The following is a 27,248-nucleotide window of genomic DNA, read 5'->3' as shown; positions in this document are numbered from 1 at the left end:
CATATAAGTACACACAGAATGATCTCATCCTTTTTCATGATTTTTTATCATAATTTTAACTATTTCCTATTGAAATAGCATGTTTATAATTCATGACTTTGTCAGAAAATGCTGAAATCATATTCCAAATACTCTTTTAGTGAAAGTAACTGTTGATCTTTATAATATAATACTAGATGTGGAATTTCTACATCAAAGATTTATGTCTTTTTTTTATATTTGTGAAATAATGCTATGTTGCATTTTTATATGATTAATACATCCTGGTACCATTTCAATATTTAAATAACATGTATTACTCTATGGTATTTGTGGTCCTCTACCTGAATAAGATACTTTCTACCCTGATTAAACAATTCATTTGGATGTTCATGATTTCTGATATTGCCATAATTTCCAACTTGCTACTAATGTACTGAATCATTGAAAAACTTTTAAAGCAATAAGTGGGCTATTTGGGAATGGACTATTAATGTTACCCATGAGAGGTTATTGGAAGTAGAACGGCAGCAATAGCTGTGCTATTGTAAAGCTCAGGGACAGGATTAGAGATGCAAATAAACAGATAACTTGTGAATATGTCAGAATAGGTGAGAATCTTAGTGAAAATATTTTGAACTATTAGACAAATCAAACCTGAGATGTCAAAAAGTGATTGCAAGAAAAAAGATAGCTGTTTTTTTTTGTTTTTTTTTGTTTTTTTTTTTTTTTTGCGTTACGCGGGCCTCTCACTGTTGTGGCCTGTCCCGTTGCGGAGCACAGGCTCCGGACGCGCAGGCTCAGTGGCCATGGCTCACGGGCCCAACCGCTCCGTGGCATCTGGGATCTTCCCAGACCGGGACACGAACCCGTGTCCCCTGCATCGGCAGGCGGACTCTCAACCACTGCGCCACCAGGGAAGCCCAAGATAGCTGTTTTTTAAGAATAGATTAGTTTTGTGCTTTGATATCCACAAAATCCTAAGAGGAGGAGAAAGACAAGTGTTTGATTTTGTTTTTGTTTCAGCACTAACCATTCTCCCATGTCTCTTCTTCTGTCTCTATTCTCTTGGTAACCAGAGATTCTGTCAATTCTTCTGCCTCTAAGAAGTTTCTTACATTTTGTCAAGTGGTAGTGAGAGAGACCACTGTACTTGTACTGACAGTGACTATACTTCATGGCAATTTTACTTCACACGTTGTGCATTCATCCAAGATGAAATGCTGGTAGTAGTTATCAGACACTTTAACCAAGAGAACAGACCATGAGGTGAAGAAAGGACAGGAAAACCAAGTTCTTTTGTGAATTTCTTCCTCAAACTTTGCCTTCAATCCACCAATGGCCCAGTTAATTTTATTTCCTAAATATCTCTCTAATCTATCCAGTTTTTTTTTTTTTTATTTTCACTCCCTTCCATATTCAGCCTAACAGCTATCATCTCTCTTTCTCCTCACTAACTTATCTCCCTAAGTCCATACTGACCACCCTTCTACCTAAAACCCTCTGGTGATCTCCCTGTACCCTTAGAATAGAGACTAAACTCTTAAATGTGATCTACAGGACTGAATAACTTTATAACTAGATTGTTATAAGATGTTAACTGCATGTCCCAGAGCAACAACTAAGAAAATAACTCAAAAAAAGAACATATAAAAACACTATTTAATGATAAATAACCCAATTAAAAACAGGAAAATCATCTGAATAGATGTTTCTCTAAAAAAGTATACAAATGACCAATAAGTACATGAAATGATATTAACATCATTAATCATTAAGAAAATACAAATCAAAACAATGAGTTAACACTTCATACCTACTAGGATGGGCTATAATAAAAAAAATGTCACCAATAGTAACTGTTTGAAAGAATATAAAGAAATTGGAACCATTGTACATTGCTAATGGAAATGTAAAATGGTATAGTAACTTGGGAAAAGGTTTGGTAGTTCCTCAAAAAATTACGTATAGGGGTACCATGTGATCCAACTATCCTACTCCTAGTTATATACTCCCCAAAATCAAAAACATATGTTCAAACAAAAATTTGTACACAAATGTTCACAGCAGCATTAGTTATAAGAGCCAAAAAATGGAAATAATGCAAATGTCCATCACCTAGTGAAAGGGGTAAACAAAAAGTGGTATGTCCATACAATGGAATATTATTTAGATTAATGAAATATTATTTAGATTCATAAAAAAATAAAGTATTGATATATTCATGCTACAACATGGACAAACCTTGAAAACATTATGCTGAATGAAAGAAGTCAGACACAATGGCTCCATATTATATGACTCCATTTACATGATATGTCTAGCATAAACAAACCCATTAAAACAAAGCAGATTACAGGAGAGGGGAAAGGGGATAGAGAATGACTGGTAATGGATATTGACAGAGTTCTTTAAGGGGTGATAAAAATGTTCTGGAATTAGATAATGGTGACAGTTGCACAATCTTCTGAATATACTAAAAAAACAACCAAACGAACAAAAAAGCACTAAATTGTACACTCCCAAAGTGTAAATTTCACGTTTACTATATCTCAAATAAAACTAATTTTAAAAGTATATAGTATACCTCAGCTTTATAGCATTTTCCAGAGTTGTATATTTATCTTTGGTTTGTAACCATTTTAAAGTACCTTCTCTACAAGACTATCTGATGGTGGAAAGACAGCCTCTTCAACAAATAGTGCTGGGAAAACTGGACAGCTGCATGTAAAAAAGTGAAATTAGATCATTCTTTAACACCATACACAAAAATAAGCTCAAAATGTATTAAAGACCTAAATGTGAGACCAGACACTATAAAACTCCTAGAGGAAAACATAGGCAGAACCCTCTCTGACATAAATTGTGGCAATATCTTTTTCTATCCGTCTCCCAGAATAATGGAAATAAAAACAAAAGTAAACAAATGGGACCTAATTAAACTCAAAAGCTTTTGCACAGCAAAGGAAACCATAAACAAAACAAAAAGACAACCCACAGATTGGGAGAAAATATTTGAAAATGAGGTGACCGACAAGGGATTAGTATCCAAAATCTACAAACAGTTTATGCAGCTTAATATAATCAAAACAAACAACCCAACCAAAAAATGGGCAGAAGACTTAATATACATTTTTCCAAGGAAGACATATGGATGACCAAGAGGCACATGAAAAGATGTTCAACATCGTTAACGATGAGAGAAAGGCAAATCAAAACTACAATTAGATATCACCTCACACCAGTCAAAATGGCTATCATCAAAAAATCCACAAACAATAAATGCTGGAGAGGGTGTGGAGAGAAGGGAACCCTCCTACACTGTTGATGGGAATGTAAATTGGTACAACCACTATGGAGAACAGTATGGAGGTTCCTTAAAAAACTAAAAATAGAGCTACCATATGATCCTGCAATCCCACTCCTGGGCATATACCCTGAGAAAAACATGATCTGAAAGGATCCATGCACCCCAATGTTCACTGCAGCACTGTCTACAATAGCCAAGACATGGAAGCAACCTAAATGTCCATCAACGGAGGAATGGATACAGAAGATGTGGTATATATATACAATGAACTATTAGCCATAAAAAAGAAAAATAATGTCATTTGCAGCAACATGGATGGACTTAAAGACTGTCATACCGAGTGAAGTAAGTCAGAGAAAGAGAAATATCATATGATATCGCTTATATGAGGAATCTAAAAAGAAATGATACAAATGAACGTATTTACAAAACAGAAACGGACTCACAGACTTAGAGAACGAACTTATGGTACCAGAGAGAAGGGTGGAGGGAAGGGATAGTTAGGGAGTTTGGGACTGACATGTACACACTGCTATATTTAAAAAGGATAACCAACAAGGACCTACTGTATAGCACAGGGAAAACTGCTCAATGTTATGTGGCAACCTGGATGGGAGGAGAATCTGAGGGAGAATTGATACATGTATATGTATGGCTGAATCGCTTTGCTGTGCACCTGAAACTATCACAACATTGTTAATCGTCTATACTACAATATAAAATAAAAAGTTAAAAAAGAAAGATATTGAATGTAGTTCCTTTGTTATACAATAGTTCCTTGTTGTTTATCTATCTTGTATATTAAATAAACTTTTAATTAATAGAATCTTACAGAAATCACAGCTTGTATGGACTGTATGTAAGAGGAAAAAATAAATTTACTTTTAAAAACCTTAAAAAATAATTAATTAAATAAAATACCTTTTCTCTTACTAGACTATAAACTTCTTGAATGCAGAAACCTCATCTGTTTTGTATGTCTTAGATACCCAATGTCTAACACAATGCTTACCTCATAGTGAGTGCTAAATAAATAATAGTTGCATTAATAAATATAACTGTTCATAGCAAATAAAGCTGATATGGCCCCAAATTGATGTCTGGCAAATTGATGAAGGGCAAGAGGACTATATGTTCAAGTTATAGTATATAAGATTTGCTTATCTCAATCAAGTAGTACAATGTCTTTCCATCTCCCCACCTGATGTCAACCTATTGAATAAGAATCAGCAATTCTCTTTAACATACAAGAGATAATTTTACATCATTTTACTTGACCAAATAGAATTAAGATACATAATCACAAGCTTCTGAAATGGATATTCTTTTCAAGAAGAAAACAGAGTCTGAGAGTTATTAATAAACAACTTTAATGGAAGTAGAATGAATATAATAAATGCAAAAGAAGCAAAATTATATCATATCTTTTATACTTGAAACATGAAAATATAAATAAAAAGATATGCCTAAAACAAATTGCAAATATGAGTGTCTTGTTTAATTGTTAGTTTGCATATGCTGGGAGAAAACCTATGCTATTTGTATTTTTAGAAAAAGCAAATGTAATATGTACATTGGCATTATTTTGTAAGCTGGAAACTTATCCTTCCATGTTACTTAGAAGATCCTGATATGATCTGAAAAATTATACAAGAAGAGAGTTCCTGAAGATTGATTGGGAAAAGAGTCATCATGGAAAGTAAAAATGTGAATCTGCTTACCACCAAGTTATGAACTCAGTGAAGCTGTCTAAACTAGAGTAAAAAAAGAAAAACATATCAAGAAAAGAATCAACACTTCTTCATTTTCCTTAGGCTGCCCCCTTTTCCCTCTGCATATTCTAGGAATATTCTGCAGGTGCAAACTGAACTTCAGGAAAAGCAAAAGAACCTAAGACAGAAAAAGATAGTCTAGGTACAAGAAATGTGTCTGTACCTGCAAAGGAGAAGGCCCTTACTGGACTCCCAGAGGTTTCTATGACAAGTTTCTAAGCCTTGGAACACAGATAATGCTAGTTAGGACATTTCCCACACCTGCAGCCATTGCAGTAAGCAAAAGACACTCAAAAGACACAGCATTCTTCTTCATTGATGAACTTCTAGGCAATCCCAGAACAAGTGCTCATCCCCACCCCCAAATCTGTGAAGGTTAATGTAGACTCTTCCCCAAAGGAATTGATGAAAAAAAGATTCTGGATTCTCAGTATTAAGAGTAGTGGGGCTGAGGAACAGGGTTGTCAAACATCTAGGGTCACATGTTTTTCTGACTTTTTAAAAGAATTTTAAACAAAGAATTTCAGAGCAATATAGTATAACAATAAGATGAGAAGACATTTGACATCACTAAAAATATGATTTCCCAGTTTCATGCAGCGTGCATCCACTTTTATTATGACATTTTGTAGCCAGCTTTACATAATTTTGTCAAACCTATGGGGGAGGAAAATAACGCTGCCTGGTTCTGCATGGTCTTTATGTCTCACATGTTAAAAGGTTGGGAAATTCATAAACTAGTCATTTTTAGCAGTTACAGCATGTAGTTTATACATAATAAAGAACAAGACAGCCTCCATCTTCAGAGGGTTTTCAGTCTAGTACCCTAGAATATATGCATCAAAAAATAGGGCATTGACATCATTAGTAACAAGTTATGTTGATAGTATACACCCTTAATAGGATGTAATGAAAAAGGTACTTCAACCCCTGTGTTCCCCCTCCCAAAAATCTCCTTAAAACTGTCAAGGCTGTCAGAAACAAAGAAAGTCTGAGGAACTTTTATAGCCAAGAGGAGCCTAAAGAGACCTGACAGCTAAATGTCATGTGGTGTCCTGGATAGAATCCTGGAACAGAAAAAGACATTCAGTAAAAACTAAGGTAATCAGAATAAAGCATGTACTTTAGTTAATAATAGTGTATCAATACCAGTTCATTAGTTGAAATGTAACCTAAGACATTAACAAAAGGGGAAACTGGGCATGAGGTATATGGGAATTCTGTACTATCTTCAAAACTTTTCTGTAAATCTAAAACCAGTCTAAAATAAAAAGTTATAAACATAAGTCAAAGGAGCATACACATTCTTCAGGAAAAAAAATCAAACCCATAAACCTGTGCAGCTTATAGTTTAAACTTGTGTTAACCAGTTATTAGCTGGGGTTACTGTTACTTGAAATTCATCTTTTAAATTGGCTCTATTAATAAACCCACTTTTTGTGAGGCATACGGTATTCTCCCGAGATTTCTCAACAGTCCCAAGCAGCTTAAGTACATACATTCATTTAGAGCCGTAAGAATCCTCTTCTTAATGAATTGTTGATCTTATTTTGTTTTCAATCCTGTGATTATTTACTTCTCTTCTTTCTGCTAAAGAATTCACATATTCCTCTCGTGCACACATACCACTAAAATCTGGAAGTCATAGATCTTCCCCCAACCCAAAAGCTCAGCAGCTGCTGGAGAGTGAGGCTTGGATAAAAACAGATTGGTTTGGGGTTTATTTATTTGAATACTTTCAATAGAGGAACCCTTGGAGTAAATGCCTATGGCACTGTATTCACAATGTTTACATATTTCTAAGCAACACTGAAGGTATACAAATGATCTCTTTGTACTCTCTGGGTACAGAAGATCATTAAAGTTTTATGTCAGTGAACCAGTATAACTTCAATGTCAAGTTTGCTTTCAAAGACTTAAATTACTATAAGGACCAGACTAAGCATGGGCTCAGTACCTTTCCTATAACATACCACCACCACCAACACACTACTAAACAGAATGCGGGAAGAAGAACCCCTCAGAAGTGTTTAACTGAAAAGACTTTAATAAGGAGACTATTTAGAGGTTTGAGAATGAAAAATGGAGACAGCAACAGTCGGGGACTGGAAAAAAAAGGAATGTCATTGCCACCCTAGGCCTGAAGGGGCCAGGGAAAGAGGCAGTGGTCAGATCTAGGTACTGTCAGTGACATCAGGGCCTTCCAGAATCCTATTCAGAAGAGGGATGGAGGAGAAGCACCTTGCTCCCTCTCTCCTTCTATCACACACTTTTCAGCAAGTGCTTCCTGATCTCGGGTGGCCTTGGCCTGCAGCAGCTTGAAGCACGATTTTGATTCCCCGCTAGAGATTGAAGTCAGGCCGTGGCAGTGAGGGCACTGAATCCTAGCCACTAGACCAGTGGCCAGTAACAAGACCCCTGGCCCTTCGGCTTTGCAGAAATGAATTCCCACAAAGACGGAAAGCAGTGTGACAAGTGTTTATTAGCAGGAAAAAGAGTACGTGTGGATAGACACATGGGAGGACTCAGAGAGAGAGTCGCACCCTCGTGGTAGTTTAAATCAGGGGTCCCCAATCTGCGGGCCGTGGCCCGGTATCGGCCCTCGGCCCGTTAGGAACCGGGCTGCACAGCAGAAGGCGAGCGGCCGGCGAGCGAGTGAAGCTTCATCTGCCGCTCCCCATCGCTCGCAGTACTGCCTGAAACATCCCCCCGCTCCCCCATCCCCCCACCCCCCCGTCCATGGAAAAGTTGTCTTCCATAAACCCGGTCCCCGGTGCCAAAAACGTTGGGTACTGTTATTTTAAATCACTTATATGGGGCATTTCTTCCAGGTTTCCTTTGGCCAATCATCTTTCTCTGCCTGGTTCTGAGTCCATATTTGGTTTATCTCAGTATCCTCCCATGTGTGCGGGCACATCTCTTAGCCAAGATGGGTTCTAGCAAAGAGGCCTATGGGTAGGTTGACATTACTCCCTTTTTGACCTGCAAGGAACTTTTGTGCACATGCATAGTCGGGAAGTTCTCCTTGACCCCGAGAATGAGAAATATGTGGTCTCTATTTTTTATCTGGGCAGGGCTCACCCTCTCCTGTTATCTTCATCTTGGAGAATCTGTCCACAGGGGAAAAACTCCAGCTGCTCAGCCTGGGGCCCATGTGTCTCCTGCCTCACTTCTCACTGGCCAAGTCCAAATGGAAACCAGCAAGAGAGACCCTACATGAATCTGCAGCATAGAGCAGGAGAAAAGCAGAGAATGGAAAAGAACCAGCCAGCACGTGACCTCACTGTAAACTACACCAAAAGCACTGGGCTGCATCAAGCTTTACTCAAAATTGCCAGCCCCTTTTCTTAAGACTGTACCTCTTCTCTCACCATCCATCCAACCATTACATTATCATCGGGAAAATTTAACTTTCCATTCTCTGCTTGCCTCAAGGCCTCCAGTGATTTCTGTACCACCAGAGACTGATTATTGAGTAGTTCTACGATGGGCCATCTTCCAGGTCCTTTTCTTCTACAGTAAAGAAATAGCTGCACTAACTTCCTTGCTGCACTTTAGACTCTGGGAAAAGAGTAATAAAATGGGAAATAACTATTATGCCACTCATCCCCATCCCTTGGAAGGTATAAGGCTGCTAGTAATTTTAGTTTTAAATACTTTTCTGGCATTATACTGTCTAGTGGAGCAAATTGAGCAGAAACATGAGGAGGAGATATCTGTGCAGATGTACTCTGAAGCTAACAATTGATGAGCCATTGTTTGGTATTTTTAGTTAAAAAAAAATAAAATAGGGACTTCCCTGGTGGCACAGTGGTTAAGAATCCGCCTGCCAATGCAGAGGACATGGGTGTGAGCCCTGGCCCGGGAGGATCCCACATGCTGCAGAGCAACTAAGCTTGTGCACCACAACTACTGAGCCTGTGCTCTAGAGCCTGTGAGCCACACCTACTGAGCCCGTGTGCCACACTACTGAAGCCTGTGTGCCCAGAGCCCGTGCTCCACAACAACAGAAGCCAATGCAATGAGAAGCCTGTGCACCACAACGAAGAGTAGCCCCCGCTCGCCGCAACTAGAGAAAGTCCACGTGCAGCAATAGAGACCCAATGAAGCCAAAAATATATTAATCAATTTAAAAAAATAGATTAATGAAAAGTGAACATCCACTATACAGAATTTCAATGAACTGAATGAGCAAATCGACCTCCCTCGCATCAAAAGGTGCTTATTACTTGGTGTCCCTATTTCAACTGAGAAAGTTTAAAGAGTGGTAGTACATTACATACTACAGTGTGGTTGATAGCTCCTTTTTTTTTTTTTTTTTTTTTAAATGGGAGTGTTCCTTTGGGCAATGCTAATTGCTAGAACAAAGAGAAGTCTATTTTCCACTTACATAATAGTTACTTGCCCATGGATGAATTCTTTTAGGTGGAGTTTAGGGACCCAGATTCTTTCCCTTTCATGGCTTTGCTATCCCTTAGGGCCCTTTGTCATCTGCATCTAAGCAATAAAAGGAAAAATAGCTCCTTTGTGGTTGGAAGCATACCTTCTTCCTAGAAGCACTGGCATGAAACTGGCACCATCTCTTCTACGCACATTCCATTGGCTGGAACTCAGTCACATGACCACATCTAACTTTAGAAACCAGGAAATGGCTGGCTGTGTGCCCAAGAAGAGGAAATACATATTTGTGACTAGCTCTATCACTTGAGAGTCACGAAAATGAATATTTAAATATTAAAAATTGTCTAGACAACCATTTACACTTTTGATGCTTAAAGTTAATATTATTGCATAATTAAATATTACAAGATAGAGTAAGCCTTTATGCATGTCAATTTAAAATGTTCATCTTTAGTATAAACACTAATAATAATATGCCTTTAAATTTCAAGGAAGCAATGGGGCAAAATATTCTATCACGTGTTACCTTACCATTTAAATTTCTATCACGTGTTACCTTACCATTTAAATTTCTCAAAGGAAAGGTAGGTATGAAGAAATATCTACAATTACTATAGTAAATAGAGTAAAACATAAAGAACAATACTTTTATTTCTATCTAGATAGAATAGGTTATTCTCTTAGTGCTTCAGAAAACTTGAATAAGATTTTCCCTGATTATTAATGAAATATTTTCAATCATTTAATTGGGAATAAACACATTTCTGTGAGAAAAAGAAAATATTGATATTGTCAAGTGCTCTAGAGTTAAAGATTAGTAACTAATTAATTATTTTTTACACTTGCTCTGCTTCTTATTTAAATAGGAATCATCTGTAAGCCAACACAAAATTCATTTAAGTTATGGGTTTTCTTTTCAGTCATTTAATCAGTTTCTACACTGCTTTTCTAAGTTAAGCATTTCGCTATTTGAAGATGATAGATGTCTTACTAACAAGATAACCAAAGACTTACAGTCTAGCATTGTTAATGTACTTTTACTGTGTACTCATTCAATCCACAAAACAACCCTACAGAATAGGTGTTATTACCCCCATTTTACAGTAAGAATGTTTAGACTCAGAGAGAGGGTTGTCTTAAGCAACTTGTCCAAGGTCTTATGGTTTGTAATGGTAGAGTTGGCACTCGAACCCAGGTCCCTGGTCAATCCTTACAGTGCATGTGACTACAATTGCATTCCATTTGAAATGAGCTATTTCTGAAAATTCAGTGCACAGTAAGACTGTTTTCCACGGTTTAGTTTACCTTGTCTAATTTTAAATGTATATTTCTTATTGTAATGTTCAAAAATTATGTTCATTATATAAGTAGTCTGATTTCTAATAATACTATATGTTTTCCTAGCAGGGAAGCATTGTTTTTTTCTTTAAAGTGGTTGCTGGCCTTTTTAATAATGAGTAAACAGTGCCATCTTCTGTCTATGTTCTCAACAGCAATTGAAATAAAATCTTGAAAGACTAGGTTAATCTAGCTCAATGACAGGAAGCAAGGAATCTGGAGACTTTACAATCTCGGCAATATGTATTACATCTTTGAACACATGCAAAGAGGCTAATTGTTTGAAAGTCTTCTCAGGGCAGATTCACGTTAAAAACAGTTCCGTGTGATTAATTTTCTGAAGCTTATGAATATCCATTCAAACAATGGAAAGAAGAGGAAGAAGGCAGGAGGGAGACAAGTGGCAATGATAGAAACAGGGGTCAAGTGGTTGTAATGATTTGGGATTAACTTAGTCAAGGGAATAAAATAAGCAATTATCTTATTTCCTCTACCATTTGTTTACACATTCCCCTCAATATCCACCTTTAGAGAAACATGCCTTGACCTTGGCAAGTGCCTTTTGTCTAAAAAGAAAAGGAAAAATGAAATGAAATGAAATGATATGCAAAGCCCTTAAGATGAAATATCAGAAAAAAAGTATTCCTCTCTCTGCATGTGAAGCACAGTAATCGAAACTGGAACAGATGGAACAACTTACATAAATGTGAAAATCTTATAGGGTTGAACATTCACCCAAGAAAATATGTTTTGTTTGCAAATCTATGCTATTTTGGAAAATGTTTTTAGTCACACCATACTTACTAGCCACAAAAGAAAAACAAAACAAAACAAAACAAAAAAAAAAAGAAACAAGAAAAAACTCAGTTACATTTTTATTAAGGCTTATATTAGTTCATTTAAATAGTTATTCTCACAATGTTTTACTTTCATGAATCTAGACTAGGTTTAAGCTTTATAAGTAATAATCACTTTCAGAAATATTTGTGAAGTTAATCACATGAACTGCACACAATACAATTGTCTTTTAAGGAATATGAAGAGATGGTGGGAACCCCAAGGGGAAGTAACTAATGTTGCTGAAGTTCTCTTAGTCAGGGAGCTCCAGACAGTGGCAAATCAAGGGCATGAATGAAATGTATCTTGAATCCATGTCTGAAAACTGACTTTGTGAGGATGCTGCCCCCTACAATCATTTTGCATACTCAGAAGCAAAGCAGGGACAGCCACCATGTGCAGGTAAAATATGATGTGTAACTGGAAATTTTTTCACTTTGCACCAGGGAAAACAGTTGCTTGATTTTGGGCAAATAATTCCAATCTATTTCTTGGTGTTCATCTGCTTTTTTCAGCCTTTTACTAAAATAAAGTAAAGTGAGTTTTCTTATTGTATATTGGGCTAATTTTCATTCTATCGAGCTGTTCCAAAGATTCTCCAAATCCCCAAACATCTCAACTTATTTTAGTTTAAATTTTATGTGATGTTGTAGAGTGTTCAATGCTGGATAGAGGTGGTTGGACTTGGGCTTTTACAGAATTAATAAGACAATATAATATGTCTCCAAGAAGGCTGGGTATCTAAGGGTAGAAAGGTTACCAGATTTCAAAAGAATTTTCCATCCATATCTGAGTACTCCGTGTGAAGACCCTTAACCTGCTACTAGTGTCTCGTAATATCTCATTCTATTCCATGTTAGCCAGAGGTAACATATTTTGATTTTATAATATTATACACATTTTAGAAAGCCTAGAATCCCATATTAATTTGTCAGTTAACACAAGAAACTTACCTGCCTGGATTGGCATATCTATTTCTAGAGATTCATTGATGTAAGTATTTCATTATTTCTGTTTGTAGGACAGTCATTATGCAACACCATAGATATGACATGTTGACATACAAAGTGATTACACTGACCTGAATGTTCATTTTCCATGTTAAAAAAACTATCATTCTCTCTATAATTATTTTTCTTTCAAATGAAGTCATTCCCTTAGTATACCTAATGCAAATCATTATGGGAATATCAACTCCGTTGCCTCTCTGGTTGAATATAGGTAAGCACTAGTCTTCTGGGCAAGAGTGAGGACAAGGGGATCAAGGTGAGCTATGAGGGCTGCACTGTCACCAGCGCTCCAAACTCCCTAGCCCAGATGCCCAGGAGAAGGAAATTCTACCATTTAGTAATTGATCATTACTCCCAGGCCATGGTGCTGGGAGACGGAAGAAACCAAGGGAACATGCAACAACATGATTGATAATTTAACCAACTTGAGTGTGAGCCACGGAGAGAAACATTCGGCTTTCAAACACACAGCAACCTCTCTATATATAAGTCAAGTTTTCTCTCTCATGAGCTCATTGTTCATGGCACTGGCCTGTCCAGACACACTCCTCAGGGCTTTCTCCAAATAGCAGCTCATTAAGTCACTTTGGCATGCCCTCTGCCTACTGCTTACTCTATTTACATTTATTTTTCTTGTTTACCATAATCACCTTAAGGTGAGGGCCCCACCACTAGAGAAACTGGGAGCACTATTGGCACAGCTCCAGTCTTTGGTGGCTCTATAGCTTTGTTATGTTAATTTCCCTTGTGTTCTTAACTTTTCTCCTTCTGGTGGTCAAAAGAATGAGAATGAAAATTTTCCATAATTCTGCTTGTATTTTCCTCTCTCTCTCTCTCTACCGCAACCTCTCCCTCTTTCTCTTTTCCTTTTCTCTCTCCTCTTTGGTACATCTCTTTCTCTTCATTATATCAATAGCTGACATAATTTCTCCTAAGTTTTCTAATTAACTAAACTCATTTTATTTCTACTTAACCCTGATGACTTTTCCTCTTCCTACAAAATATATTCACCCTCAAACACATACAGCCCATTTAAATGTTGACTCTATCACTTGTAGTGTTATGGATTGTTTTAAACTTCTAAAGTATTCTTCCTCACTGAAGTCTGCGAAAAGTTCAAGGTAATAACATAAGAACAAAAGAAGTATCGCTAATACCTAATAAGAAACAGCTGAATAGACAAATGTGTCAAAAGAGAGATAAGAGATATGGTGGATCATAAGTATACATAGTTTTGAACCTTTCTTATGTATCTTCACATTTTTTATTTATCTCACTTTGACTAGGTATTTAAGGACAAAGTTCCCTCACCTTCAAGCTGCCTTGCAGTCTTTCTCAGGCCAACAACCAGTGACTCATCTCAATCCATTTATTTACAGTTTTCTAAATGAGATGATGATTGCTTGCATATGCTAAAAACTCTATTAGGTGATGATATATACATGTAATCCTATCAACAGCCTGTGAAATATTAAAATGTTTCTTTATTAATAAATAAAGAGATACTCCAGTCCATTATAGTCCAGAGGTCAAGCTACTTTCCCACTTTCTTACAAAGTAAATGTGGCATGTTTGAGATTCAAGACCATGTATATTAGACTGACCTTTATATTCTTTGTGTACCTTAAAATGATTTGAGGGAAATGTATTAATTTTCCTTTTCAATAAACTTTTTCTTTATTCTTTTTCTTCAATAAACATTACTAATCTAAGAACACTTGCAATCATTCTACAGAAATCAATAGCTTACAGTTTCCATTAGTCCTTGCACTGACCAGGGTTTTAAAGTAATGAATTCAGAATTTATTTCAATTACATAGTCTTGATACAAATGTTGGTAGAAGCAACCCAGTGGCTCACAGAAAACATAATAATAACCAGGTTTCACATTCACCTGCCTTTTTTTTCTGATTTATCATAGAATACTTATATCCAATTAATTTGATATATATAAAATTGAATTATTATCTCATGTATTTTTACAGCTAAGTTTGTATTTGTGTATGTATTAATTTATGAAGGCTGCCAGTCTGGGTGACTTAAACAACACAAATTTATTTTCTCACAATTCTGGAGGTTGAAAGTCCAAAACCAAGGTGCCAGAAATGCTGGTTTCTCCTGAGGAATCTTCTTGGCTTTCATATAACCACCCTTTTGCTGGATCTCTCTACACACATGCCCCTCGTGTCTCTTTGTGTGTCCAAATCTCCTCTTTTTGTAGTTATCAGTCAGATTGGATTAAGGTCCTCTCATATGATCTCATTTAACCTTAGTTATCTCTTTTGAGGTTCTATTTCAAATACAGCCACATCTTGAGGTAGTGGGATATTAATTGTGTGGAGACACAATTCAGCCCCTACCTATTTATATAATTGGAACATTATAGCATAGAGTATTAAATTTCTATTTATGCAAATAAAAAAATAAAGATGTCTCTGGAGTCCTTGAAAGAGTTCAAAGGAGATAAAACTTGGTTTGTATCTTAAACAGTCGGTCAGGTTTGGAGTAGACAATAGAAGATTGACCTGTCTCAGGTCAGGGAATATTTCAAGTACAAAAGTAACACAAATGGAATATGAGAGACACGGTTCCTATGACAATGAACAAAAGTGTTCAGAAGCCAGGAAGGCTGGAATTAGGATGGCAGGGAAAAGACCTTGGCAATTACATGTGCATCAACTGATAAACTTAATACTTTGGAGTTTTAGTCAAGGAGAAATGATCACTGGATTTAGCAAAATACTTCAGGAGAGTTTGGTAAACTAGAGAAATATAGCCCAAATGATAAAGGGAATACTTGTAAGAACTAAGAATAATCACTTCAAAATAAAATAGTTGAAACTAAGTGAAGAAAGTTGAACAATAGCAGCAGCAGCAACCATCAAAACCTATTGAGAAGGTGTCACCATCAGCTCCTTAGAATACTTAAGAATATGATGTTCAGCAAAGGGTAGGGAGAGGTGGTAGAGAAAGCCTTCTAGTAAAGAGTGTCAGACCTCACACCTGTCAGAAAGGCTGTTATCAAAAAGACAAGAAATAACACATGTTGGCAAGGATGTGGAGAAAAATGGACCCTCGTGAACTGGTGGGAATGCAAATTGCTGCAGCCACTATGGAAAACAAAATAAAGATTCCTCAAAAATTTAAAAAATAAAATTAGCATATGATCCAACAATTCCACTTCTGGGTATTTATCCAAAGGGGGGAAAAAAAAAAAACACTGATTCAAAAGGATATATGCATCCTCATGTTCACTGCAGCATTATTTACAAGAGCCAGGATACAGAAACAGTCTAATAGTATATGTACACAATGGGATTCTACTCAGTCATAAAAAAGAATGAAACCTTGCCATGGATGGACCTTGAGGATATTATTCTAAGTGAAATAAGTTAGACAGAGAAAGATAAATACCATATGATTTCACTTATATGTAGAATCTAAAAAACAAAATAACAACACAAAACAAAACTCATAGATCCAAAGAACAGACAGACTGGTGGTTGCCAGAGGGGAGGGGAATAGGGGAGTGGGAAAAAATGAGTAAAGGGGATCGGGAAGTACAAATTTCCAGTTGTAAAATAAATAACATAATGGGGATGTAATGCACAGCATGGTGACTACAGTCAATGACATTGTAGTACATATTTGAAAGTTGCTAAGAGAGCAAATCTTAAAAGTTCTCACACAACAACAACAAAAAAAAAATGGTAACTTTTTATGGTTACAAATGGTAACTAGGGCTTCCCTGGTGGTGCAGTGGTTGAGAGTCCGCCTGCCGATGCAGGGGACACAGGTTCGTGCCCCGGTCCGGGAAGATCCCACATGCGGCGGAGCGGCTGTGCCCGTGAGCCATGGCCGCTGAGCCTGCGCGTCTGGAGCCTGGGCTCCGCAACGGGAGAGGCCACAACAGTGAGAGGTCCGCGTACTACAAAAAAAAAAAAATAAATAAAAATAAAACAAAATAAAACAAACAAACAAACAAATGGTAGACTTATTGTGGTGATCACAGGGTATGCAAATATTGATTATGTTGGACATCTGAAACTAATATAATGTTATATGTCAATTATAACTCAATTTTGTTTTTTAAAAGATACAATTAAAAAAAAACCTTTCAGGTGTTTGTACTGTAAAGCCTTCAGGTGGAGGTGGGCAGGACCCCAGAAATCATTAAATCATTGACCCTCCACTCCCCTGTGCCTTGCATTTCTCTCCAACTTCAGTAGTCTCTTTTCTTTTGAACTTATTTCTGCATTTAGGGAAAGGAAGCTCATTCATTTGAGGTCTATCGCTAAGATTTAATTGCTCTAATTTAGAGATTCCCAGCCAGTGAGAGATATACGCTTGGAGGTGGGAGTGGGGAGAGTCTCCAATTATATAAGAGAATCCTCACATCTACTTCACACCAATCATCATTTGTAGAATAAATCATTTATCTCAAGATTAAAAAAAAAAGAAGAAGAACTTGAGTGTCAAAAGCAGAGTCATGGCTCTTCAAGGCTATGATGTTTCTTTAAATAAAATTTTCAAAAATTCATGAAAGATTCACAAGTCGTCTTTAATAGAATCTTAAAATTAATATTTAAATGTATGTATACAATTTAAGTAGACTACAAGGGAGAACTGTTATTATATTTGGAACATTGTTAAGAATTCTTTAAAGAGCAAAATCTTAGGGAGTGTTTGGCTTTAAAATGTGAGATTGAAAGGTAGTGTGGGGCTTTCCCTGGTGGCGCAGTGGTTGAGAGTCTGCCTGCCGATGCAGAGGACATGGGTTCGTGCCCTGGTTCGTGAAGATCCCACACGCTGCGGAGCGGCTGGGCCCGTGAGCCACGGCCACTGAGCCTGCACGTCTGGAACCTGTGATCCGCAACGGGAGAGGCGGCAACAGTGAGAGGCCCGCGTACGGCAAAAAAAAAAAAAAAAAAAAAAGGTAGTGTGGTATCTTTAAAAATCTAATTGTTCACTCATAAAGATGTTGCTAGAAAAGATTTAGTGCCATGCTGCAAACATATTACTGACAGGGAGGATATTTTCCTATTTGGGGGAAAGAATTAATGTTATGTATACTACTTCATATTTGGGGGTTTCTTTAATTTTTTTAAAAAAATTGGCAAATATATAAGAGATTTCCCCCACCAAATGAGAAAGGAAATCACTTTTTTTTTTTTTTTCTAATTTTTACTGGAACAAATCCCATTTAGGAGACAGGGATATAGCTGATATTAGCAAAGAGCAATTAGAGTAGTGAAAGCAGTTCACAAATAATGACACATAAAGATGGATGCAGCATTGTAAGATTCAAAGGAATGTGAATTTTAGAAATGAGAATTAAAAGTTGTCAGTTTTACAGGGATTTGAATCTTTTTTTTTATGACTATGAGAAAGTGTATTAAAGTTTTATGCTATAGAATCCAGGAAACAGTTTGTTAACTCAGCAGCTTGACTGTGTACAGCTTCAGTCTTAGAAAATAATCCTCATGGCAGTAGCAGATAAAAAAGATGCTGGTGGCCAGAAGCTATGTTATATAGCACAGTGAAGAGTTTATGAGCATCTAAATAGAAAATCGGACAGAGCCAGTAGCGTGGAAGAGATGGATATACTTGACCTGATAAAGTAGTGTGATGGTTATGAATGATACTCCAAGATGTGGGCCAGAGAAGTGATGGAGACAACCTCTGTAATTTCTAACTGAGATGGCTAAGCAGATAATGGGGCTGTTAATTTAGGAAAGTAGGAAAGAAACACCGTATAAAGGGCAAGTCAGATTGCAGGATTGAGAGGAAGAGGGAAAGAATGTAACATGAGTAAGAATTTGCACATTGTGAGTCTAAAGTTCTAGCTCTAATCCAGATGGAAAAGTCTAGAAGACAGAATATGCATAGATTCGGTATTGCTATTTCCTTTTACACTCTGATAGGCTTGTGCTCAGCACTTTCTACACATTTCTTTCTTTTTTTTTTTTTTTTTCCTGATCTTGCTGGTGTAGCTTATTTGATAACTTCCTCAATTCTATACCTAATCTCTTGCTTCTCACTTCCAGGGAGTTAAAGGTAAGTACAAAAATACACTTTTAGGTGAGAAACTGACTGTCAAATTAAATCAATGACTTTGGCTCTTATTTTCCCATTGAAAAATACACTTTTATAAATGGAATAGTTTTGAGTATGTATTTATACTTTTGGATTTATCCTGCAATACTTAAACTAGAAAGGGAAAAAAAATAAGAAGAAAATGGAAAGGTCCGAGGATATTAGTATCCTGTTGAAATAAAAATAAAACTTGGATGTTTTTCCCTACCTACCAGCACATTTTTATGTCACGGGTGATGAGTACTTGTGTAGCTTTATTATTTAAAGTCTTTTTAGAAGGAAAGAAGGATATGGGTGGCTTTAGCCTGGGATAGTCACCTAAGAGGAGATAATTTTAAAAAAAGAGATATGATTATGTGAAACCAATAAAAGTGTTCATCCTCCTATCATGCTTTTTGTGCAAATATGTCCCAATCCCCATGGGGACTGACTGAAATTAAACAGTGGTTTCCTGGGAACAAGGAGGATTTTATAAATTAGGCAGAATCCCCTTTAAGGCTGCCTTGAGCTTTGCCTGAGGCTGTTAGAAAGAGACATTCAACAGAGAAGACCTGCAAAGCAAGCATGAAGTGCCCAGTGGAATCTGAGGCAATGATTAACTTATTTAAATAGTTCTAAAAAGGAAATTTCCAGCATCTTAGAAGAGAAAAATTATCTACTACCTTAAATAGCTTTAATTAACTGCAAGTCTCCATGATACCCTTTCTATTTTTTTTTACATCTTTATTGGAGTATAATTGCTTTACAATGGTGTGTTAGTTTCTGCTTTATAACAAAGTGAATCAGTTATACATATACATATGTTCCCATAACTCTTCCCTCTTGCGTTTCCCTCCCTCCCACCCTCCCTATCCCACCCCTCTAGGTGGTCACAGACCACCGAGCTGATCTCCCTGTGCTACGAGGCTGCTTCCCACTAGCTATCTATTTTACGTTTGGTAGTGTATATATGTCCATGTCACTCTCTCACTTTGTCACAGCTTATCCTTCCCCCTCCCAATATCCTCAAATCCATTCTCTAGTACGTCTGTGTCTTTATTCCTGTCTTACCCCTATGTTCTTCGTGACATTTTTTTTTATTTTAAATTCCATATATATGTGTTAGCATACGGTATTTGTCTTTCTCTTTCTGACTTACTTCACTCTGTATGACAGACTCTAGCTCCATCCACCTCATTGCAAATAGCTCAATTTCGTTTCTTTTTATGGCTGAGTAATATTCCATTGTATATATGTGCCACATCTTCTTTATCCATTCATCCGATGATGGACACTTAGGTTGTTTCCATCTCTGGGCTATTGAAAATAGAGCTGCAATATACATTTTGGTACATGAGTCTTTTTGAATTATGGTTTTCTCAGGGTATATGCCCAGTAGTGGGATTGCTGGGTCATATGGTAGTCCTATTTGTAGTTTTTTAAGGAACCTCCATACTGTTCTCCATAGTGGCTGTACCAATTCACATTCCCACCAGCAGTGCAAGAGTGTTCCTTTTTCTCCAAACCCTCTCCAGCATTTATTGTTTCTAGATTTTTTGATGATGGCCATTCTGACTGGTGCGAGATGATATCTCATTGTAGTTTTCATTTGCATTTCTCTAATGAATAATGATGTTGAGCATTCTTTCATGTGTTTGTTGGCAGTCTGTATATCTTCTTTGGAGAAATATCTATTTAGGTCCTCTGCCCATTTTTGGATTGGGTTGTTCGTTTTTTAGTCATTGAGCTGCATGAGCTGCTTATAAATTTTGGAGATTAATGCTTTGTCAGTTGCTTCATTTGCAAATATTTTCTCCCATTCTGAGGGCTGTCTTTTCGTCTTGTTTATGGTATCCTTTGTTGTGCAAAGGCTTTGAAGTTTCATTAGTTCCCATTTGTTTATTTTTGTTTTTATTTCCATTTCTCTAGGAGGTGGGTCAAAAAGGATCTTGCTGTGATTTACATCACAGAGTGTTCTGCCTATGTTTTCCTCCAAGAGTTTGATAGTTTCGGGTATTAAATTTAGGTTTTTAATCCATTTTGAGCCTATTTTTGTGTATGGTGTTAGGGAGTGATTTAATCTCATACTTTTACATGTACCTGTCCAGTTTTCCCAGCACCACTTATTGAAGAGGTTGTCCTTTCTCCACTGTACATTTCTGCCTCCTTTATCAAAGATAAGGTGACCATAGGTGCGTGGGTTTATCTCTGGGCTTTCTATCCTGTTACATTGATCTATATTTCTGTTTTTGTGCCAGTACCATACTGTCTTGATTACTGTAGCTTTGTAGTATAGTCTGAAGTCAAGGAGCCTGAATCCTCCAGCTCCATTTTTCTTTTTCAAGATTGCTTTGGCTATTTGGGGTCTTTTGTGTTTCCATACAAATTCTGAATTTTTTTGTTCTACTTCTGTGAAAAATGCCAGTGGTAGTTTCATAGGGATTGCATTGAATCTGTAGATTGCTTTGGGTAGTAGAGTCATTTTCACAATGTTGGTTCTTCCAATCCAAGAACATGGTATATCTCTCCATCTATTTGTATCATCTTTAATTTATTTAATCAGTGTCTTATAATTTTCTGCACGCAGAACTTTTGTCTCCTAAGGTAGGTTTATTCCTAGATATTTTATTCTTTTTGTTGCAATGGTAAATGGGAGAGTTTTCTTGATTTCACTTTCAGAGTTTTGATCATTAGTGCATAGGAATGCCAGAGATTTCTGTGCATTAATTTTGTATCCTGCTACTTTACCAAATTCATTGATTAGCTCTAGTAGTTTTCTGGTAGCATCTTTAGGATTCTCTATGTATAGTATCATGTCATCTGCAAACAGTGACAGCTTTACTTCTTCTTTTCCAATTTGGATTACTTTTGTTTCCTTCTCTTGTCTTATTCTGTGGCTAAAACTTCCAAAACTATGTCGAATAAGAGTGGTGAGAGTGGGCAACCTTGTCTTGTTCCGGATCTTAGTGGAAATGCTTTCAGTTTTTCACCATTGAGGACGATGTTGGCTGTGGGTTTGTCATATATGGCGTTTATTATGTTGAGGAAAGTTCCCTCTATGCCTACCTTCTGCAGTGTTTTTATCATAAATGGGTGTAGAATTTTGTCAAAAGATTTCTATACATCTATTGAGATGATCATATGTTTTTTCTCCTTCAATTTGTTAATATGGTTTATCACATTGTTTGATTTGCATATATTGAAGAATCCTTGCATTCCTGGAATAAACCCCACTTGAGCATGGTGTATGATCTTTTTAATGTGCTATTGGATTCTGTTTGCTAGTATTTTGTTGACGATTTTTACATCTATGTTCATCAGTGATATCAGCCTCTAGTTTTCTTTCTTTGTGACATCCTTGTCTGGTTTTGGTATCAAGGTGATGGTGGCTTCGTAAAATGAGTTTGGGAGTGTTCCTCCCTCTGCTATATTTTGGAAGAGTTTAAGAAGGATAGGTGTTAGCTTTTCTCTGAATGTTTGATAGAATTCATCTGTGAAGCCATCTGGTCCTGGGCTTTTGTTTGTTGGAAGATTTTTAATCACAGTTTCAAATTCAGTGCTTGTGATTGGTCTGTTCATATTTTCTATTTCTTCCTGATTCTTTCTTGGCAGTTTGTGCATTTCTAAGAATTTGTCCATTTCTTCCAGGTTGTCCATTTTATTGGCATAGAGTCACTTGTAGTAATATCTCATGATCTTTTGTATTTCTGCAGTGTCAGTTGTTACTTCTCCTTTTTCATTTCTAATTCTATTGATTTGAGTCTTTTCCCTTTTATTCTTGATGAGTCTGACTAATGGTTTATCAATTTTGTTTATCTTCTCAAAGAACCAGCTTTTAGTTTTATTGCTCTTTGCTATCGTTTCCTTCATTTTTTTTTTTTCATTTATTTCTGGTCTGATTTTTATGATTTCTTTCCTTCTGCTACCTTTGGGGTTGTTTGTTCTTTTTTCTCCTATTGCTTTAGGTGCAAGATTAGGTTGTTTATTCGAAATGTTTCCTGTTTCTTAAGGTAGGATTGTATTGCTATAAACTTCCATCTTACAACTGCTTTTGCTGCATCTCATAGGTTTTGGGTCGTCGTGTCTCCATTGTCATTTGTTTCTAGGTATTTTTTGATTTCCTCTTTGATTTCTTCAGTGGTCACTTCGTTATTAAGTAGTGCATTGTTTAGCCTCCATGTGTTTGTATTTTTTTACAGATCTTTTCCTATAATTAATATCTAGTTTCACGGCATGTGGTCTGAAAGGATACTTGATACAATTTCAATTTTCTTAAATTTACCAAGGCTTGATTTGTGACCCAAAATATGATCTCTCCTGGAGAATGTTCCATGAGCACTTGAGAAAAATGTGTATTCTGTTGTTTTTGGATGGAATGTCCTATAAATATCACTTAAGTCCATCTTGTTTAATGTATCATTTAAAGCTTGTGTTCCCTTATTTATTTTCATTTTGGATGATCTGTCCATTGGTGAAAGTGGGGTGTTAAAGTCCCCTACTATGATTGTGTTACTGTTGATTTCCCCTTTTATGGCTGTTAGTATTTGCCTTATGTATTGAGGTGCTCCTATGTTGGATGCATAAATATTTACAATTGTTACACCTTCTTCTTGGATCAATCCCTTGTTCATTATGTAGTGTCCTTCTTTGTCTTCTCTAATAGTCTTTATTTTAAATTCTATTTGGTCTGATATTAGAATTGCTACTCCAGCTTTCTTTTGGTTTCCATTTGCATGGAATATCTTTTTCCATCCCCTTACTTTCAGTCTGTATGTGTCTCTAGGTCTGCAGTGGGTCTCTTTTAGACAGCATATATATAGGTCTTGTTTTTGTATCCATTGAGCCAATCTGTGTCTTTTGGTGGGAGCATTTAGTCCATTTACGTTTAACATAATTATCAATATGTATGTTTCTATTCCCATTCTCTTAATTGTTTTGGGTTCATTATTGTAGGTCTTTTCCTTTGCTTGTGTTTCTTGCCTAGAGAAGTTCCTTTAGCAGTTGTTGTAAAGCTCATTTGGTGGTGCTGAACTCTCTCAGCTTTTGCTTGTCTCTAAAGCTTTTAATTTCTCCATCAAATCTGAATGAGATCCTTGCTGGGTAGAGTAATCTTGGTTGCAGGTTTTTCTCCTTCAAGACTTTCAATATGTCCTGCCACTCCCTTCTGGCTTGCAGAGTTTCTGCTGCAAGATCAGCTGTTAACCTTATGGGGATTCCCTTGTGTGTTATTTGTTGTTTTTCCCTTGCTGCTTTTAATATGCTTTCTTTGTATTTAATTTTTGACAGTTTGATTAATATTTGTCTTGGCATATTACTCCTTGGATTTATCCTGTATGGGACTCTCTGTGCTTCCTGGACTTGATTAACTATTTCCTTTCTTATATTAAGGGGGTTTTCAACTATAATCTCTTCAAATATTTTCTCAGTCCCTTTCTTTTTCTCTTCTTCTTCTGGAAACCCTATAATTCGAATGTTGGTCTGTTTAATGTTTTCCGAGGGGTCTCTGAGACTATCCTCAGTTCTTTTCATTCTTTTTTCCTTATTCTGCTATGCAGTAATTATTTCCACTATTTTATCTTCCAGGTCACTTATCTGTTCTTCTGCCTCAGTTATTCTGCTATTGATCCCATCTAGAGTATTTTTAATTTCATTTATTGTGTTGTTCACTTTTGCTTGTTTCATCTTTAGTTCTTCTAGGTCCTTGTTAAATGTTTCTTGCATTTTGTCTATTCTATTTCCAAGATTTTGGATCATATTTATTATCATTTTTAAGAATTCTTTTTCAGATAGACTGCCTATTTCCTCTTCATTTGTTAGGTCAGGTGGGTTTTTATCTTGCTCCTTCATCTGGTTTGTGTTTTTCTGTCTTCTCATTTTGCTTATCTTACTGTGTTTGGGGTCTCCTTTTTGCAGGCTGCAGGTTCTTAGTTCCCGTTGTTTTTGGTCTGTCCCCAGTGGCTAAAGTTGGTTCAGTGGATTGTGTAGGCTTTGTGGTGGAGGGAACTAGTGCCTGTGTTCTGGTGGATGAGGCTGGAACTTGTCTTTCTGGTGGGCAGTTCCACATCTGGTGGTGTGTTTTGTGGTGCCTGTGGACTCATTATGATTTTAGGCAGCCTCTCTGCTAATGGGTGGTATTGTGTTCCTGTCTTGCTAGTTGTTTGCCATAGGGTGTCCAGCACTGTAGCTTGCTGGTCGTTGAGTGAAGTTGGGTGCTGGTGTTGAGATGGAGATCACTGGGAGATTTTCGCCGTTTGATATTATGTGGAGCTGGGAGGTCTCTTGTGGACTAGTATCCTGAAGTTGGCTCTCCCACCTCAGAGGCACAGCAGTGACTCCTGGATGCAGCACCAAGAGCCTTTCATCCACACGGCTCAGAATAAAAGGGAGAAAAAGTAGAAAGAAAGAAAGAAGGAAAGAAAGAAAGAAAGAAAGAAGGAAAGAAAGAAAGAAAGGAGGGAGGAGAGAGGGAGGGAGGAGGGAAGGAAGGAAAGAAGGAATGAAAGAAGATAAAGTAAAATAAAATAATGTAAGATAAAATAAAATAAAGTTATTAAAATAAAAAATAATTATTAAGAAAAAAAATTTTGTTTTAAGAAAACAAACAAACAAACAAAAACAGACGGATAGAACCCTAGGATAAATGGTGGAAGCAAAGCTATACGGACAAAATCTCACACAGAAGCATACACATACACACTCAGAAAAAGAGGAAAAGGGAAAAAATCATAAATCTTGCTTTCAAAGTCCACCTCCTCAATTTGGGATGATTTTTTGTTGCTTCATGTATTCCACAGATGCAGGGTACATCAAGTTGATTGTGGAGCTTTAATTCGCTGCTTCTGAGGCTGCTGGGAGAGATTTCCCTTTCTCTTCTTTGTTCTCACAGCTCCTGGGGCTCATCTTTGGATTTGGTCCCGCCTCTGCGTGTAAGTCGCCGGAGGGCGTCTGTTCTTCGCTCATACAGGACGGGGTTAAAGGAGCCGCTGATTCGTGGACTCTGGCTCACTCAGGCTGGGGGGAAGGAGGGGTACGGAGTGTGGGGTGAGCCTGCGGCGGCAGAGGCCAGCGTGACGTTGCACCAGCTTGAGGCGCACCGTGCGTTCTCCTGAGGAAGTTGTCCCTGGATGCCGGGGCCCTGGTAGTGGCGGGCTGCACAGGCTCCCTGGAAGGGGGGTGTGGACAGTGACCTGTGCTTGCACACAGGCTTCTTGGTGGCAGTAGCAGCAGCCTTAGTGTCTACTGCCCATCTCTGGCGTCCGCACTTTTAGCCGCGGCTCGCGCCCATCTCTGGAGCTCCTTTAAGCAGTGCTCTTAATCCCCTCTCCTCGTGCACCAGGAAACAAAGAGGGAAGAGATAGTCTCTTGCCTCTTCAGCAGCTCCAGACCTTTTCCCGGACTCCCTCCCGGCTAGCCATGTTACACTAACCCCCTGCAGGCTGTGTTCACGCCGCCAACCCCAGCCCTCTCCCTGCGCTCTGACGGAAGCCCAAGCCTCAGCTCCCAGCCCCGCCAGCCCCAGCAAGTGAGCAGACAAGCCTCTCCGGCTGGTGAGTGCTGGACGGCACCAATCCTCTGTGCCAGAATCTCCCCGCTTTGTCCTCCGCACCCCTGTTGCTGTGCTCTCCTCCGCGGCTCCGAAGCTTCCCCCTCTGCCACCCGCAGTCTCCGCCCATGAAGGGGCTTCTGGTGTGTGGAAACCTTTCCTCCTTCACAGCTCCCTCCCACTGGTGCAGGTCCCGTCCCTATCCTTTCGTCTCTGTTTATTCTTTTTTCTTTTGCCCTACCCAGAAACGTGAGGGAGTTTCTTGCCTTTTGGGAGGTCTGAGGTCTTCTGCCAGTGTTCAGTAGGTGTTCTGTAGGAGTTGTTCCACGTGTAGATGTATTTCTGGTGTATCTGTGGGGAGGAAGGTGATCTCCATGTCTTACTCTTCTGGCATCTTCCCCTCGTCCTGATATCCTTTCTCTTGAAAGTGGTTATTGGACCAGCAGGAGTATCTGACAGTGCATCGCAGCCTCCTCAGAAGACTAGGTTGCCCTCCTGATAGAGTTATTTGTTTAGGATTGAGCAGTAACTTTTTAAAATTCCCATGGGGATGCTTTTCTCACTCACTGTGAGGACATTATTGGAGTCACAGAATCTGATTTTGTACTGTTTATGTGGTGTCAAGTATGTTCAAAAATATCATCCATTTGATGCCTTGTGATGTGTGACTTGATGAAGCTTCTGGGGTGTTCACTTTACATTTGCAACAACATTTTGAGCAGAGGAAAGAGAGAACATAGGACCAGTCATCCTGCCCCATTAGACAGTATTCAGTAGCCCCTAAAGCTGATTAACTCACTGTCAAACTCTACTGGGAGAAAGGAAACTCGCCTGCCACCAAGAAGAATCACACAGAAACTTGCCTGCCTCCTAAAAGAATCACACAGAATCTGACAGATGGGATAAACAGGTTGAGGGAGATAGTAGAAACGATGATGTTTTTCTCTACTAAATACAACGCTGGTGGATTTGCTGGTCTTGGT

This window comes from Delphinus delphis, chromosome 4 (assembly GCF_949987515.2).
Source record: "Delphinus delphis chromosome 4, mDelDel1.2, whole genome shotgun sequence".
Classification (NCBI taxonomy): Eukaryota; Metazoa; Chordata; class Mammalia; order Artiodactyla; family Delphinidae; genus Delphinus; species Delphinus delphis.
This window is presented reverse-complemented; position numbering follows the sequence as displayed.